At 35.7% G+C, this 4,537-nt stretch overlaps 1 pseudogene; it reads right to left on the bottom strand.

Annotated features, from left to right (window-relative positions):
* Positions 1-2,295: 2,295 nt before the first annotated feature.
* Positions 2,296-3,229, bottom strand: LOC132027700 (olfactory receptor 2M5-like; annotated as a pseudogene).
* Between the last annotated feature and the right edge of the window lie 1,308 nt (positions 3,230-4,537).

The raw sequence follows: 4,537 nt of genomic DNA, 5'->3' as shown, positions 1-4,537 counted from the left end.
GTTACTCCAATATTAGTGGGACACAAACACATAATCTAAACTCCAGGATTAGTGCCTTCCCAATTCATCTGAAAATCCATTTGCCATGAATTACACAGGGTTAAAGTGTTCACTTCCATGAGTTACATATGAAATTAAAAGTCAAACATAAACAATATACTTTAAAAACACATATTATACAACAGAAGCTCATCAAATAGGACTATCTTCCCTCATTGAGTATTTCTCCCTTCTTTTCTAGTGTCATCTTTTAAATACAGTCTTATCTGTGGATGCCCTTTGGAGCACCAGAGCGTTATGACACCACCAACTCAGTGGTAACATCACATTATAGTATCTATTAAATGACACACTGCTCTTATTTGAGATGGCTTAGAGATCATTTTTTATTTTTCAGTGAAGTGAGATTTTGACTCAGTTTTAAGGATTCTCTCAGCCATTCCTGTAGGAATTCTGAAAGAGCCATGTTTAATATTGTTGACACAGTTGAAATTTGACATAATGATTTTAACTTTTCCAGAACTCAGCTTTGTATCTCTGTAATATAAAACCAATTGATGGCTTCTGAGACATTTAAGGGAGAAGCTGTTAGATTGTTAGTTCCCCTTCTGAGTGTTTCCTATTCATTAGAAAACTGGCTTTATGTTATTTCATCATTTTTAAATGATGTTATTTATTTATTTGACAGAGAGAGAGAGATGAGTGAACGAGAGCAAGCAGGAGGTTCAGCAGGCTCCCAGGATGCTGGGATGATAACCTAAGCTGATGGTAGAAACTTATCCACCTGAGCCACCAAGGCACCCCTATTTCGGTCATTTAAAAAAAAAAAAAAAAAGGAAACGTGTAATAAGTTCCTAATGTTCTTTTTCTTATCTTATTTTTTCAGTGTTCCAAGATTCATTGTTTATGGACCACACCCTGTACTCCATATAATATGTAGCTCCTTAATACCCACGACTATGCTTACCTAAATCTGCACCCTCTTCCCTCCAAAACCCTCAGTTTGTTTCTCAGAGTCCACAGTTTCTCATTATATAGCATATTTTCATTTTTTTGAAGTTTTTCAACATTTGGAAAGCTCTATAATGCCTCATGCTTTAAATTTTATTGGTTATAAATATGTTCACTCATTCATAGTTTTATACCACAAAACTGAGTCTTTTTTCTTTATTTTTACTTTGTCTTTACTCTGTGTGCTCAAAATTTTTAAATTATGAATTATTCAAACCTAAGGTTTATTTTTCTGCTATCTTAAAAATAACATTAATTTTTGCTAGTCACCTTAACCCATTCTATTACATATATTATAAGAGATCAGGAAACTTTAAGACTGGGATATTATTTTCAAGGCAAGTCTAGAAAATTAGGTCAGTAATTACACTGGTGACTTACAACCCTTGGTAAACAAGACAATCACTAAATGGTCTGCTTGTCAGATTCTTAAACTCAACTTAACAGATTCTAATTCTGCTAATCTGAGATGGGCACAAAATTGGTATATTTTGTGAAGCCAGCAAGTTATTCAATGCAAGTGTCATAAATCCACTTTTTGGAAGCACTGATGTATAGTGAAGACTTTTTTTACACCAGTAAGAGGAATTAATAGTCCTATTAGAGATATAGAGGAAAGAAACACTGATAAATTTATCTAATTCCTGGTGATTTAGGGGTGGCTGGGTGACTCAGTGGGTTAAAACCTCTGCCTTCAACTCAGGTAATGATTTCAGGGCCCTGGGATAGAGCCCTGCATCAGGCTCTCTGCTCAGGAGGGAGCCTGCTTCCCTTCCTCTCTTTGCTTGGCTCTCTGCCTACTTGTGATCTCTGTCAAATAAACAAATAAAATCTTAAAAAAATAATTCCTGATTATTTATAATCATGCCCATTAATTAACTTTATCAGGGAATTCTCCTGAGGTATCTGCGTGCTTTATTATTATTATTATTTTTTCATTTTAGGGATGCAGACACTGATCTTTTTTCATGGTATCAACATGACACTGGGAAATACTAATGTGCACTTTACCGTCAAGAGTGAACCATGAAGAGAATTGATGTACACAGTTCTGTGTCCTTCATCAGAACATAATCTTGGACAATCAGAAAGAAATTTTAAGATGGAGAAAGGAAAATATAAACACTCTTTTCCTTGAAGATAAACTCAATAAAGTGAGTTGACTCTTTCAGGATCTTGAAGGGATTATTTTTATTATTATCATCATTATTATTTAACTGACAAAATGCCCTTTTGCTGGTTCATCTCTATTTTGACTATGGATGATAGTGAGATTTCTGCCATTTACCTGAAGGACTGACATTTGCCCATTAACTTTTTCAGTGCCCTTAGAACTTCCTTGTTCCTAAGACTGTAGGCAAGTGGGTTTAGGAGGGGAGTGAGGACAGTTTCAAACAGAAAGAAGCCCTGATTCAACTTTGGAGTCTTGGCAGATCCAGGTCTCATGTAGATACACATGCCTGGACCAAAATAGAGACACACTACACAGAGATGAGAGGAACATGTGGCCAGAGCCTTGTTCCTGCCTTCTGGGGAGTTCATTCGGAGTACAGAAAGGAATATAAGAACATAGGAAGATGAGATAAAAGACAAGTGCAGCAGCAGAACAAAAACGCTTGTTATCACCACTGCCTTTTCATAGGCTGAGATATTCTCACAGACGATCCTAAGCACAGCCATGACTTCACAGAAAAAGTGGGGAATCTCTCTGGGGCTGCAGATGTTAAAATGCAAGATAAAAGTAGTCTGGCCCAGGGAAGTAAGTGCCCCTCCAGTCCAAAACATGGTGATCATCTGTGAGAGAACCTTAGGGTTGATGATGACTGGGTATGGAAGAGGATCATATAGCCACATAATGATCAAAGCACATGAGAGTTAGGATGCATTCTGCAATGTCCACAGCTAGGGAGAAGAAAATTTGTGTCCCACAAGCCTTGCATGATATGCTGTGCCATCAGGAGAAGAAGTTGGCTGCCATTTTTGGGACAATGCTGGAGGTCAAAGTCAAATCCATTAAGGAGAGCTGAGTGAGAAGGAAGTACATGGGGGTGTGGAGATTGGAATACAACCAAATGAAGAGGATACAAAGAGTGTTGCCAGTGAAGGCAACCATGTAGACCAGGAGAATGATGAAGACCATGGATGTGATGCATTTAAATTCAGGGAAGAAGCACAGGAGAATGAAATCTGTGGTTTCTGTCTCATTCCCACTAATCATGACCCTTTGTAATGATAACAAGCAGATAAGAGATTTTTAAAAATATCATAGAAATGAAGCAGTTTCTTATTAAATTTTAAGAACAATGGCAAATATAAAAATAATCACCCATAATGACTTGAATTAATTCTTACTAATTTTCTATATTTCTTATCCATGATTTAATGTACTTTTAGAAACCAGAGTATACATATTAAAATGAATTCTATCAACTTTATGTATTAGAGGTCATTTTTATATATTAAAAGGAACTGTACTGCTGTAGTAAACTGAACTGCTGTAGTTTCTGTTTTTGTTTGTTTGTCTTTTACAATTTAAAATATGACCAAGAGATTGTAAGTCACAACTTCAAACTGCACATTATCCCATTTTTTTTTCTATTTTAGAAAATCATGTTATTCCATTCTCATCCTTTTAGAGATTTCCTTAGTAATATTTTGAAGAAAAATTTACCCTTATTTCCAGGTCATATATTATAGACTTTATTTGGCTATAAAAGATTTGCTAATTTAATTTATAGAAATATTTATTTTTATAATTTCAAAACACTTCTACTTAAGTCTTTTGGCTCTGAACATTAGAATTTAAGGGAAAATTGATCGTTATGATTGTACTTTGTGTTATACACATTTATGATAATTTCAGAATCTAATCTAAATAGTTGTATTTTCTATTCAGGGAAAACACTTACTGTAATTGCATGATCTGTAGTAAATTCAGATGATCAATGTGGGAAAACGTTTCCTTCTATGTGATTCTGTAGGGTTCTTGTTGTTGGAGTTCTTACTATTCTTTTTTTTTTTAAAGGTTTTTATTTATTTATTTGACAGACAGAGATCACAAGCAGGCAGACAGGCAGGCAGAGAGAGGGAGAGGAGGAAGAAGGCTCCCTGCAGAGCAGAGAGCCTGATGTGGGACTCGATCCCAGGCCCCTGAGATCATGACCCCAGCCGAGGCAGCAGCTTAACCCACTGAGCCACACAGGCGCCCCGAGTTCTTACTATTCTTAACTATTAGCTACAGCTATTATGCCATTGATGGGTACAGGGAAAATCCTTAGGGCTCCTTTCCCTCAGATTTACTGTTTTATTTTTCCTTTTTAGACTATCTTAGTTATATTTAATCTTATTCCCTGATATCTATAAAATGTTTTAAATATCTGCACAACTCTTGCTGAGTTTATTATAAGATGGAACACACTCCATTGACTCAAATGACCTTGTTAAAAACCTGATAATGAGAGCACAAGACATTGTAGTCATTAAAACAGTTTCCAAAATTATAAAGCAAAGAGCAAATTGACCTTAT

The sequence above is a fragment of the Mustela nigripes genome, chromosome 12 (genome assembly GCF_022355385.1).
Source record: "Mustela nigripes isolate SB6536 chromosome 12, MUSNIG.SB6536, whole genome shotgun sequence".
NCBI classification, from domain to species: Eukaryota; Metazoa; Chordata; class Mammalia; order Carnivora; family Mustelidae; genus Mustela; species Mustela nigripes.
Note: the sequence above shows the minus strand (reverse complement) of the source record. Positions and strands in the feature narration are given on the sequence as shown.